General features: G+C 37.3%; 1 protein-coding gene across 4 annotated transcripts in view; it reads left to right on the plus strand.

The window, feature by feature from the left end:
• FHIT (fragile histidine triad diadenosine triphosphatase) overlaps positions 1–13,948 on the plus strand; it is a 551,107-nt gene that overhangs the window by 105,980 nt on the left and 431,179 nt on the right. Inside the window, exon 1 of one of the 4 annotated variants that reach the window (XM_032699378.1) lies at positions 1,508–1,528. The exons of the other annotated variants lie outside the window; for them this stretch is intronic. The gene's annotated coding sequence lies outside the window, so the exon portion shown is untranslated. Of the gene's footprint in view, positions 1–1,507; positions 1,529–13,948 lie in introns of those variants that run through there. 4 annotated transcript variants of the gene reach the window in all.

Below are 13,948 nucleotides of genomic sequence, written 5' to 3' on the forward strand. Positions count from 1 at the left end.
GTTCAAGGCTTGCTAGACTCTTCTGTCAGTATTATCTTGTGTTCATCTTGTACTCCACTCAATATTACAATGAAATTATTTCATTGTGTAGTTTACACGTCACCTTTTGCCATTTTCTCCCCCCAGTTCTACAACCTGCTCGCTGTTCTATTACAAAAGAACCAAGACATGATTGTATTTGCATGAAGGACATGTTAAAGTCTAACACCAAGGGTCATTACTCATATTGTTGCTATACCTATAAAACTCAGCTCCTGCATACAGGAAAGGCTGTGGGGTAGGAATCCATTTTGGAAATAACTCTTTCATGTGAGCCTTTCACTTTCTGTGACTTGCCAAATACTGATTCCAAATAGTTCACATGTATTTGAATTTTCTGCATCTGTTACCCATAGCATTTATTTTGAGAACTCATGTTGTCATAAATGTTTCCCACGAGTAATATTCTTCCTATTTTACTATCCCTTTTCCTTCACACTTTTTAAAAAATTTTCTGGTTGCACATTTTTCCTAGGAAATCACCTTAAAAGCTTTCCCCCTCCTTTAAATTGCAAGCCAGATATCTGCTTATTTGAATAAGTTCTGTTTTCTTTTCCTGAAGGCAGAAATATGTTTGTTAGCAAATGCAATTAGAATTACTTAACCACAAAAAGGAATTGTATGCATGAACACTTATAATTTACTATCATTACTTTATTATTGGTAGTAAAAACAAGGCCACAGAGATCAGTTTGCCAATGACATGAAAGGTATAGATTCTGATGTTTTTATTAATGTTACAGCTAATTAAACACAACTTTACTGTTCTGAAAGAGGTGTAGGTAGATCTTAAATGTCTTCATGGTTGGCTGGAACCAAGTGTGGTGGCTTCCTCCTCCCTGTTGCTGCTGCAGGCTGACCTGAGTTCCTGTTCACTCCTTTCTCTGCCTGGTGAACTGCTGGTGGCTGTGGCTCAGAAGAGGGTGGACTGCAATTTATTTCCCTGTGAGCTGAATTATGCTGATAAATGTGGTGTTTTGAGTGAGGAGCCAGGTTTGGTCATCACCTTGGAGCATTCCTCCTGTCCTGGGTTGTTCCTGGCTGTTTGTGGTGGAGCTCAGGGGGGATGTGTACTGAGGTTGGCTGGAGAGCCATTGGCTCTTCTCCAGGTAGAGAAGTCAACACCTTGCAGTTTGCCTCTATTCAGGGCCAAAAACTAATTTATACATAAAGGCTTCTGTGTGTGAGATAAACGCGTCTCAAAGAATAAATATTTACATTGAAGTTTTTCGTATAACTTTAAAACTAAATGGGATAAAATGAGTATGTTGGAAATCTTCAACCTGGCTTAGTAAGCAGGAAGTTTATAAGTGATGAGTTAAATACCTGCTATGGTGCAAGCTATCAAATGGAAAGGAATCTATTGAGCAATAAGTGACCTTAATTGCTTGTGAAAAATCTCAATATACTCCTTTCAGGCTGTATAACCAACTAAGTGATGCCTGCAAGTTTACTAAACCTAAGAGGCAGAAGAGAAGTGGTTTTATAGGTAGGCAATAACCTTTTTTCTTTGTTGCAATTGAAAGAAAAAATGAAAAAGTTTTATATGATAGTCTTCAGTGCTACACTGTGGAGTGAATTAGGATCTTTGAGTAGTGGGCATTAGTTAATTTGTGTTGGAAAAAATTACAGTATTAGGTATCTTTTTGTATCTACAGATAATGTTACTGTTTTGCTTATTGAGTGTGTAAATGCATCACAAAGGACTTGATACATTCAGCTACTGTTTTGTATTGTGGTGTAAATAAAGACATGCTCTGCCAAATGGACTTTGCAGTGTAAAGAATAAGAAATAGTATAGGACTGTAAATAAAAAAACCATGCAGTTCTTATGAAAGGTGAAAAGTGCAAATGCTATTTTGCCTAAAATTTGTTTAAGTTGTGTAGGGATAATATCAATACATAGCTGAATTTTGTGGAATGTGTATTTAAGAATCCAGTGTCAGACCTCAACATTTTGGTTACTAATTTGGGAGAAATAAGTGAGAATATATTAATATGAACATGCTGTAAAAAAATTGAGAATTCATTGCATTTGCTTATTCTTTAATGGAAGAATATCCTGTAGGATTAGCAAAACTTTGCTTCAGCCTGTGGACTGGTGTACTTTGTGGAGATACCACAACATGGTTATTCCAGTTTGCCAAAAAGTGTGTGATTCTACTGCATGGACAGTTTCCCCCTCTAGACTTAAATTAACAATTCCTACACCCATAAAGCAATTTCTTTTTAAAATGTTCTTCTATAGAGTTTCCTTCTGGAAAATTTCTTAGTCTTCATAAAATGATCCTGTTCTGTGGAAAGATCCTTGTTATGAACTCCTGTGGATTGGTACAGCCCAGCATGGGGAGGATAAACCAGTTTAAATCTTTAGTATGTTAACTAATAATAATGTATTCTAATGTCAAACTGATTTACTTTCTTAGGAGAGGGCCTGACAGCTTTGTGGCTCTGTGAAGGTCAGGACTTTGGCTTAGAAGGATCAAAGAACTTGCTGTTTTCTAAATGTTGAGCAAGAATAAACCCACTAGATCATGCTAATACTTGACATTTTTCTTCCTGAACTAGAGGACTCTTATCAAGAAACACATCTGCCTTCATAGTCTGAAGCATAGGAAGACTCTCTTCATATTGATTATGGGTTTTTTCTTCCTTGTTACTGATTGCAGAATTTGTTTCTTGAGGAAGAAAAAATCATAAACTTCCCACTTTATTTGCTGCCTGAACATCTAGACTCCTCAGAATTTTCCCTTCCAGAGGATTCTTCAGAGTACTTCTGGAAATAAATAGCTAATCACCTTGGTAGACTTCTTGCAGTAAGTGTGATGTAAATAATGGCACAGGTAGAAATTTTATTGACTTCAAAGTAACAACAACACCAACAAAAGGGAAATTCAACATTACCCTCACTTTGCAAATACAACATTTTTTTAAATGTTTAGTTCAGTGACCTTCAGTTTACTTATTTTGAAATCAGTGAACTTCTGATCAAACAGAAAATTATTTGCCTTTTATCTCTTTTTGCCTCCTGTCTAAAAACTGTTTCTTTCCCTGCTGCTGTTGATCTTTGTGTGATTTTATATACATTCTAACCTATTTGAACAAAAATCAGAGCAGCTCATAATGCTGCCTAGGGAAATTTTATCAGCATCAGGATAATATTAAGAGGAGGAATCAAGCAATTAATTTATTTCAAGGTAAGATCAGCATATCTGACTAGATATTATATTACTATGTGTAGCAAAATTTCAAAGTTAATTTAGACTATGTGAAGTAAAGTCATCCTTTTTCAAATGCATGAGAAGAGATGATTAAATTGAAGATTCCAGTGTAAATTAGCTTCTAAACATAGAGGTTTGCAGCTTGAATTGAATCAAGGAGTGTTTCAGAGGTTCAGAGTGTTAACTATTTGCTGATGGCTTTGCTCGATTCATTTCTGGAAATGATATCTCACCGGGGTTGTCCAATTCACAGTATATAATGGATTAATGGTTTGGAACTTTATCTATAATTCCTTGGTTTTATGTTTAAACACTTCATAAACTCTTGATATCCTTTTTTCCCTCTTGAATTCATTAAGAAAATACCATAAAGGAAAGCTAGACATTTCTTTTTTTTTTTTTTTTGTATTTTATTATTTAATAAAATACATGGTTCTATCAATATCCTGCACCACTGTAATGTAATAATTTAAGGACTTTGGGGAAAGAAGAAAACAGAAGTCTGTCTTTTATTGAGTCCCTTCTGTTAAGAAGAGCTAAAATGGACAAATTTATCAAGTGCCTGATGTATAGGGTGGTTACCTCTTTAAGGCTTAGAAAGCTGATGTGTCTTTGCTTTTCAGCTCTTGCAAACCATGTAACACCATAACCATGACTGTGGCAGTGCTTTTATTCTTTGGCTTATTTCATTAACTCTTTTAATACTAACCCTGACTCTCACATGTGCAGTCTTCATTCCTGTGCAGAGGTTTACTTCATTGGTTTACTCACTGAGAGTAAAGAAACATTTTGAAACATTTTGGACACTTCCAGTTTTCCCATTCCTTTCATTACTGTTTCTTACCTCTTTTTCTAAAACAAAAAAAAGAACCAACCCCCTCTGACACCCCCTAAAACCCACAAGGAGCTACCTTTGTCCAAAATATACCATGTTTTCAACATCCATAAGCTGAAGTCAAGCCCCACATCTGTGGAAGCAACTCTCCTTCAGATGTTCAGCTGGTGGTGTGTGAGTACAGCTGACTCCAGCCAAGGAGGCAAAGGGCCAACTGTGATTTCTCAACATTCCCAGATGCATAAGCTCTTTCAAGGCAATATTTTTTGGCTTGATAATGCCAAGTCCGAGCTATTCAGTGCCTTCTCTGATCTTAGTTTTCAATTCTGGAAATTATACTTTGGCAAAAAATCCATATTATTAAGAAATTGAGTAAGAAAACCAAGATGGGTATGTTTTTCTTGTTTCCAAATGTATTTAGCCAAATGCTCTATACAGAGATATCTGCATTTCACCAAATAATTTTTGCCTTTTACTCAAAAGCAATATAGCTTCTTATCTCTCTCTTTTTTTTTTTTCCTCTTGAAATTCTAAACTGCTGGGAAGCAATGTGAATAATTGATACCTTTTATTACTCATCGCTCATTGCTTTTGCATAAAGAAAGAAATTGTCCTTTATAGTTTGCTCTCCTGTGTACTAAGCTGGCTTTAGGCATGCAAAAATGAGCAGCAATAGAGACTACCATTTCTGAAGAGATTTTTCATTTTCTGACTAGTTTGAGGGACTTGCACTTTTAATTAACAAATCAACAGCAGTGGTGTGGCAGTAGTAGAGCTCAGGTCAAAGATAATCAACCAAGCCCATTCTAATGAGTGAAATTGCTCTTGGGATCAATCTGATGGTGCAAAATGAAAGTGCTTTGAAAAAAGAGCTACTGTTCTAATTCCTTGGAAGATACGTATGTTTTCCTTCCAGAATGTTTTAGAAGCAGGAAGGTTTTAGATGTTACAAGCTCCTGTGCTGGCAGCTAGTCAATATTTGAGTTTTCTATCCAGGACAGACATGGTGTCAGTTGAAGTATAAAATAGGACATTGCAATTCTTCTTTTTAAATGTCTTAACCCTAGTTCTGGTTCTAGATAAGTTCACCTAAAAAGAACAAGGAATTAATTTTACAGGCCAGCTTGAGATGTTGGTGTGTACTAGAAGCTGTTCAATGAAGGTTTTGCTGGCTGCTGTCATGGTATTTTTAATACATTTTAACTTTCCTTTGCCACAAAGATACTCTAATGCGAGTAGGCTTTGTATTTTCATGTAAATAATAGGATAAATGTGAAGCTGTGTAGCCTTGCAAGGAGGATAAGGAGCAGGATGTCATATCTAAATTCTGTCGCCAGCATTTTCACTGTTAAGACATTTGCCATGTTACTTATCCTTTTGTGCCTTGTTCAATAAAAAAGGGATAATGATGCCAGCTTAATATTGTAAAGCATTTTGAAGATGAGAAAAATTTGCAGTGTGGTGGCATTGCTTTTCTCAGTGTGTTACTGGTGAACTTCAGTTCTAAAAACAACTTCAGGTTTTTTGGGAGGGAATATTCTGAAGTCTATCCCCTGTATGTAAGAGTTGTGGAACAACAGTGCTTTGGGAGTTTTAATGAGAGCCCTGTTTAAAAAATGCTGCTGCCACAAGAGCAGAGGGTGATCTCTCAGCATATCACAGTGAATTAGTGACTGGTTTGGGTTTTTTTTAATGCTCTTTGATTTTTAGTGATAGGTTAAAGATTTTGAGAACCTAATCTTTATGTGCAGCTATTCAAGTTGGAAAAACTTGGATTAATTAATCATGCAGAGTTTTAGTTGGTTTAATGACAAAGTAAGGAATTTGAACTGTAACCAAAAGTAGCTGTTCTGTAGTTCCTGGCTCGATTTTTGTCTCTGCCAGTCTGTTTCTTCCTTAAGTAGGGACAGAAGCTTTTTACTTTTAATATCAAGTGGTATATTCTGGAAATAGGGGTTTCCTTTCTTTTCATGTATATGTTTATAGTTTACAGAAAATCTACCTGTGGAGTGAAGAGCATGGATAGATGGCACTTACCACAGCAACTGTGAGCTCTGATTTAACAGCATGGTTAGACACCGTGAGGAGAGTATGGAAAGTATGGAAGTGTTTGTTCAGTGCTTTTCTAGATCCTGATGTAGTTCAGCCTATGACAGTTGAGGACTGTGATTTGAAGGAATGTAGCAAAATCCTGTGTGCACTTGAGGCCTTTGAGCCATTCCAGGACTTTTTTCAGTGACCCGTCTTTTCCCCTGCACACGTTGTTTAGATAATCTGCTTCCAGAGGAGAGGGAAATAGAAGAAGAAAATATAAAAGCATTGTAAGTGTGTCACTTGGTGAGATGAACACACCTCCAGAAGTAGCATACTTCTGTAAAATATTATCCCAAACACTAACAGAAAGAAGAAGAAAAAAAAAAAGGCATAGCCAGGGTAAAATGATGTCTTTGGTTGCAGCAGGAAGGGAGTTTGACGTAGGACTTCAGTGATTCCTGAGTGACAGAAATGAAATCCAGGTAAATGTGTTGATATAGCAGTCAGTTAAAAAAAAACAAAACCACAACAATTTTTTAAGACAGCAGAATTCATGTGGTGCCATTTGTATAGGGTATAATTTGAGTAACCTTTTCTATTTTGTACCTCATGCTGCCAGCCCTCAGTATATTGTAACGTATTTTTCAAGTCATTCTCAAAGTATATGAGACCGTGGGTATCTCCAGGGTTCTCCCTCCTAATTTGTACTGTCCTTTTTTTGTTGTGAAAATGAAATTGTGGTGAACTACCAATTCTCTGCAAGCCTGCATGTTTCATGGTATTTTTACTTGTGTTCAGTGCCCACAGGCAAATATTAGACTCAATTAAAAAAATAGAAAGTAGGAATTCAGGAATGAGTCATTTTGCAGTAAAGTTTGGTCTTGGTTTTCTCCACTTTATGACTTTGTGGAATAATGAAGTAAAGCCCAAATACTCAACTGAGATACGTTGGAAATAAGACACATGCACAGAAAGGAGAATGAAAAACTTAATATAGCATAAGCACGGTGTTTTTCTTATCATACAATGAATTTTTTTTTAATGTCCTAGACTTTACTAGTTCATTCTTGTCATGGGAACACAGTGCTGTTATCGTCACAGTGTTCCCTGGTCTGCTTTCCAGAACATCTTAAGTTCATTATTCTCTGTTAAGATATTTAAAAGCTGAATTGAGCAATGCCATTTCATTATGAAATATAATGATTGGAAAGAGGGCAAATGGTTGTATCCTGAATCTTGTTTATCAGTTAATTCTTTATTATAGTATTGTGGCAATTGCATATGCAAAATGGGATACTAATTACATTCTGCATAGCAGTGTAGTAGTTTTATCAATGCTATTTAGCTATTATAATGCACACAGCACAAACTATGGTACAGCAATAAAAATAATTGGTTTAATTTTCTATTAATGAATCTACAAAATGAAATTATATTAGTAATTTCAGAACAAGTGGTTAATTACAAACATCATTTGCATTTTACCCGATGTTGCTGCTGGATTTATTTGTTGACATTGGCTATAATTATTTTGTGGAGAATTTCTCACAGTGGAACATGCCAGAAGGATAGTGCCAAGCTGTCTAGATTTTGGCCCAGGCATCTCCCTTCTTCAGGATCCTGTACTAAGCTGGTGGTGAAGGTATTCTGGGTTTTTGAGTGGTTTTGGTGTTTTTACAGTGGGTAAATAGTCAGAAGAAGGTAGAACAGACACAGTGGGAAGCTGCTTTTTCTCAAGCACTGGAAGCGTTGTTTCATCTGCATTCTAGCTGTAAAAAAAATTAGGTCTGAAAACGGTGATTTATCAAAGTTCATTTCTCCTGTGTCTCTTTTATGAAGAATTTTCCTGCCAGAGAGGATGGTGTTTCTGACAGTGCAGCAGTTCAGCAGTTTGTTCATGTAAGCTGGCTTTTATCCCTGCTTTTGCAGGAGGAGCAACATGGAAGTGGGCCTGGAAAAGCCAGTCAGTCAGCAAATATAGCATAAGGTTTAATTATCCAGTCACTGTGTGTTGTTGAAGAGAAAAAGCTGGGTGGTTGTTAAATGTACCTGAAAGACTGGCACCAGAGAGCTCCCTCCCCCAGGTCAGTCATTGTCTTGGTACATAATAAACCATGACAGAGAGGTGAGAATTATGCAGTCCTGGCCAAGGCTTTGTTCTGCAAAGGTAACTGGAATCAGATAATCAATATAATTGTTATTGTGAGGTGTTACCTTGTTAGGGGGAAGTACCACTGATTACATCTCCTTTTGTGGACAAGGAAATATTTATGCTAAGTATGGGAAAAAATATTAAAGTTTTAAGGCTGAAGTTCAGATTGTTGACTGTCTCATGAAAATAAGTGTTAAATCATCTCTTTGAATGTGTTTTTGTCTGCCTTTAAGCAAACTTTCCTTTCACTGTCATCTCAGAATTCCCATTGTTGTCCTGTTTTTATTAAACTTGCTGTCATTCCCTGTTGATCACGATCTTTGCTCTCTCAGCCTTACTGGAGTTTAACAACCAGCAAGTTTCCTTTTCATCTTCTACCTCTAAGTGGTTCAGCATCTTGCTATTTTAAAACTACATTGTGTTGACAATAAGCTTCTAACCTAAATTATGTGCTGCTTGCACATCTGTCTCTTCACTGAGAACTGAATAAGAGATGCCTGAAGTTAAATGTTGCATATCTGGGCTACCTGCGTTTCTTTCACTCCTCTTGTCTCTGCATTGAACAGTTGCACCCTATTAAAATTTCAATCTCCACCTATCCTGGCCTTAAATAGGCATTATCTGTGTCTTATGCTATGTCTGCTCCTAGGAATGCAGGAATTTTAGTATTAACCATGACTGCTTGCACATCTGATGAGTTATTGCTCCCTGTAGATCTCTTTTGATCGCTAGGAAAAAAAGAGTATAGAAAAAAACAACATAACCTGTTAGTGGAGCTAAGAAGAGACCAAGTCAGTGTGTATCAGCTTCAACTCGAGGGACAAGTCCAGCTTGCCTTAGCTAATGTTTCCTGTGCTTTAACTGTTTGAAAATGCCATCACTTCTTTTCAGATCTAAGGCTTTCCCTTTCCTTTGTTTTCTACCCAGCAATGTTTTTGGTTGGGGATTTCAAAAATAATCAAACAGTTATCTGAGATGTTATGCTTTAAACTGCCGTGGGCTATTAGTTGGATACTTGCATTAATGCTTTACTCAGAGTAATGATTTGTGTCCTGCCCATGTCCATAGTGCCTCACATCTTCCATCAGGAAGAATATGCAGCAGAGGTCCAGACCCATGGTCTTGATGGTCCTTTCCCCAGCATCTCCCATCACTTTGCTTCTGATGTTTGCTCTCTCTCGATGGAGTTAGCAACGAAGGATGTCAGATATTTAAGTTCTTTGTCTGTATTCCTGCTCCTTGATCATTTACTAATAATTTTTCTCCTTGTTTTTCATCTTGGAGGAGTTGCAGTAGCCTGGGGATTTCAGTTTCTTCACGTGGAAAGCAGATGTTCGAGCGGGAGGTGAACAACATTTTGAAACCTCTGCCCCTGCTTTGCTCTTGGTTCTCACAGACTCTAACATGTAATTCTGATGAAGTTGTGCTTCAGTTGACTCAGAATGTAGTTAACTTGACTGAAATTGCTTTCTTTTTCCACCCTGCTTTTTCTACTTTAATAAGCAGAATGAAGATTGTGGCTGTTGAAACATGCACTGTCTGTTAAGCCATGGGAACCTACAAATCTTTTTGCTAAGATTTGAAAAGTCATTAAGAGGAATCAGGGAAAGGGTACTGACTGGTCAACAGCACGTTTATCCAATTCAGTCTCATGGTTAGACTTATTAGGCTTCATGTCTACTTCTCTGGAAGCAGATACTGCAATTTCTTTTTATCTGCTGTATCTGTAGACTGACAGACTACGTGCATTAACCAAGGAAAATGGTCTGTAGTTAGTTTATGAATTTAATCTGCATTTTTTTTCGTGTTACAACGTGTCCTCATATCTTTCTCTTAGCAAAACTGGCAGCTCAACTTCAGTTGTCCATTGTGTAGCTTGCACTTGAAGCAAATGCACATATGTGTATAAGTGTATATGCCTACTTATTCTGAGACCACTGCTTCTTTTTGGGAACCCTTTTTATCACTTTCTCTAGTTTCCAGAGCTTCAAGCTGTCTGGTTTTCCCAGTTTCAGCAGTCTATGTGCCAAAGCACAACATGTCTTCAGCCTCCACATTGATGGTTCTCTCCTGTGACTCTTAATTGGAGAGTTTAGGACATGCCACTTCTGTTCCAGGATTTAACAAAATTTCCAACCAGTTCATACTAGTTGCAAGTGTAGGGTTTCTGCTTGGCAGTTTAGAAGTTCAGTTTGAGCATTCACTCCCCACAGACATATACTGTTGATCATCTGCTGCCTGTTACCATTCACAGTGTAAGCTATTTTTTCCACATGCAGAAGTTTTGTAGTTAACTTGGTAAATCAGAGACTTCCAAAAGCAAGTTAGACTTCACTATTATTTTATTATTTTCTTGTTGGTTTGTTTTTTTTTTTTTGTTTCCAGAAGTGCAAGTCTCATTATGTTGCATCATTTTTCTGAATTTCCAGACAGACTGTAGTGGAGGGCAAAATTTCCATCCACACTTTGGGATGGCTTCCATGAATGAGTGATAAAATACCTACCCAGTCCCACTGTGTGAAGAGGGTTTGGGGTGAGATGGGAGGTTTGTATAGTTTTAGCTGAAGGTAAATATTAACTGCTTAGGCCTGGGGTGCTTGTACAATATTGATTTTTCACTTTGCAGAAAAGACACTGGTGTTTGTATTTAAGAAAAAGGAATTGGGAAGTGCTGTCTTAGAATGATGGGACCCCAATTTACATAGAAGAAAGGTTATTATTAGCTATGTCTGACTACTTGTTATTCTATCTCAGCAATTCATTACCATTGCAAGGTTGTTTTGCACTTGGTTTCCTAGGGAATATGAAGCTTATTGTTGAAAGACATGTAGTCTGACAATTCTGCCCTCTGGAGAGCTTAGAAACTGCTTTTTCTGAGGACTGACTCCTTTCAGGGCCTCTGTTTTTGGTCTTGCACTAATTACTCATACAAAACTTGCTTCTCCCTCAGCAGACATCAAAGGCAATTTTGCCTAATTTATTTTTGAGGATTTGGTCTGGAAATAGAGATGACCACTTGGAAAGTAAGAGCCTTCTGACTTTCATCAAAGCTGTCCTGCATTAGGCCATCCTTCAGAAATGAGTCTCTGAATTAGAAATTTGAAATGGGCATGCCAGAAATTATCAATATTAAACGTTTATTAACTGAAGGATTCCAATATTGAAATAGATATTTCTTCTTGTGCTGCTCAGTAAATCTATGTGATTTAACTTCAGTTCCAGAGAATGGATTTGACATTATAACGTGGATGAAAGTAACCCCTGAAAGTACATGATCTAGAATTCTTTTTAGTCTTTTAACTTGCTCTTAATTTTCCGAAGTGTTTTACCCTGCAGTTTGAAATGTAGCATCCATAAAGTTCTCTGAAAATGCCATAAAACATTCAATGTCACTTTTTTAAAAAATCTCAAAAGTATGAAGAATTTGTGAAATGCAGACAGGTGATATAGGACCCTCAACCTGAATGATTTCTTTTGTTTAAAAAAAGGAAATGTTATCAGAATATTTCAAAAGTGTGGTAAGGATTTCCTGCTGTACTTTGACTTGGTACTTGATGTTGATAGAGTTTTGAACCAACAGTATATATCTTCTTTGTCTGCTTTTACCTTTTACTGAAGACGAAGTGGTGGTATTTTTATTTTTCTTCACAGTTTGCTTTCTGGCAACCTGGAGTCAACTTGTAGCTCCTTGTTCCCAGCAGTTAAATTTCATTAAAGGCAGGAAAATTATATGGAATAACTGGCTAAAATTGCTGTCTAGTATAAGTAGTTGCACTTGCAAGTGTTTATATACAAGAGCGAGCTTTGTTTACTGTGGCAATTTTGAAATAAATTGACTATTTGTGTTCTTGATTATTGCTGTTTGCATTAGGCAGCATCAAGCTATTTGTGTCTCAGTTGTTGTCTTATAAAATACATACTTTTGGGCAGTGTTCCACAATAACCTCCAACTGACCACGACCCCACAAGGTTATTAGGGTAAGAATCATGCAGTTTGAAAAGAAGTAACCTTTTCAGCTCTGTAAGTTTGATTTTGATGTCTCAACAGGTTTGTGTTTTAAAGCAGCTGAATTCTTCAGTCATTGAAGATTGGCTGAAGAATTCAGGTTTGATGTGCTTCTTTCTGCTTACTGATACATGAAAATGTACAACAAAGGAAGCAAGCTGGATGTATTGAAAGCTTGGGCAGAATTGTGGGAGTTTGATCTTGCTGGTAGCACAAAGATGTAGAGGGACAGTCTCCTGGCTGGAGTGCTGAAATGTATGGATCCAGGCTGAAGAGACTGGGAATGGGGAGTGTGTCCTGTGGAGAGGAGTGGTCTGGATGAGTGGAACTCTCCTTCAAAATGGGTGATGAGTCCATGGAGAGCTCTTTGGGTAAAGATCATTAACTATAAAATGATCATCAGAAAAAAACCCTTCTCCATGGTAGCATTCTAGTTTGAATACTAAGAACTGGAAACCAGTTCTGAATTTGGCACCAGTTTCCTAAGAACCTTTTGTCTCAGCCCCTTTGAGACGAGTGAACTTTAAGTGGAGCATATCAATATATTATGAAGTATTTGCATATGATATTGAGCAACCTCCATACTAAAATTGAGAAGACTATATTTAAGGTATTCCTTCCCCTTCCCATTGATAAATAAAAGTCAAGAAAAGGAGTAACATCATCGAGATGGGTAAAAGCAGATTCACTCCTAGGAGGGAGAGGTGGTAACAGGTGAATTAGAACAATTTGCTCCTTAAAAGCTACTTTTTGTTGTGTACTAAAGGATGCAAGTAAGGTTGTGGAGGTAAAATCTGAAGAGGAGTGAATAAAGAAGGAATAAAGAAGTCCATAGAAATCCAGATTCCTCTTTGCAATCTGGTCATCTTGACTCGAGAGAGGCTGGGCTGGGGGTGGTGGTGTATGTGAGATGTGCTTTACCCAGAATAGAAAGGTTTATAAGACCTTCTTATAAACTATGACTAATGACCTTAGAGGCATGGTGGATGGCACCTCAGAGATAATAGCTGAATAGGTGAGTTTTTTCTAAATTTTGGCCAGTGTTTGGAGCCTCGGGTGTACAAAAGAACTCCTGTTATCCTGTTCTGTGGTAGAAGGGACATTTGATGCATGTGAAGTCACTCTGCATAGAGTAGCAGAATTAATTTGTGCTAATGTGCAGGAGAAGGCTTTTCTGTGTTGCAGGCATTTAGGTTTGTAAACAGATTATGTCAACCAACATTTCTCAATATATAGACAGAACAGGGGGGCAAAGGCACACAATGCAAGTGTCGGGTCTGGAGCTCAGAAACTTCTCCTTTATCAGGGATCCTGAACAAGGATCATGAAGTGACAAATGTGCAGCTGTGATTCTGGGAAGTCCTCTCTTCCTCTGGGAGCAAAGGACACAGTTTCTGCAGGGAGATTCTTCCCATTTTGAGGCATTCAGAGGCTAACTGGTGCCAAAACCAAGTTCTGCCTGTTTGTGAAAGGTAGGGTTGATAAGGTTTACCACATCAGTTTTCTAGGCATAGAATAAGCTGGGTTTGATTGCTTAATACTTTGATTTTTGGGCCAGACTTAAAAAAATAAATAAATTCTATGATTAAACCTCCTACATGCTCCTATGAGTTGAATGCACTTTGCAGAAGTGTTAAGAATCCAATAGTTCTCATTAATGT

This window comes from Chiroxiphia lanceolata, chromosome 11 (genome assembly GCF_009829145.1).
Source record: "Chiroxiphia lanceolata isolate bChiLan1 chromosome 11, bChiLan1.pri, whole genome shotgun sequence".
In the NCBI taxonomy this organism is placed as follows: Eukaryota; Metazoa; Chordata; class Aves; order Passeriformes; family Pipridae; genus Chiroxiphia; species Chiroxiphia lanceolata.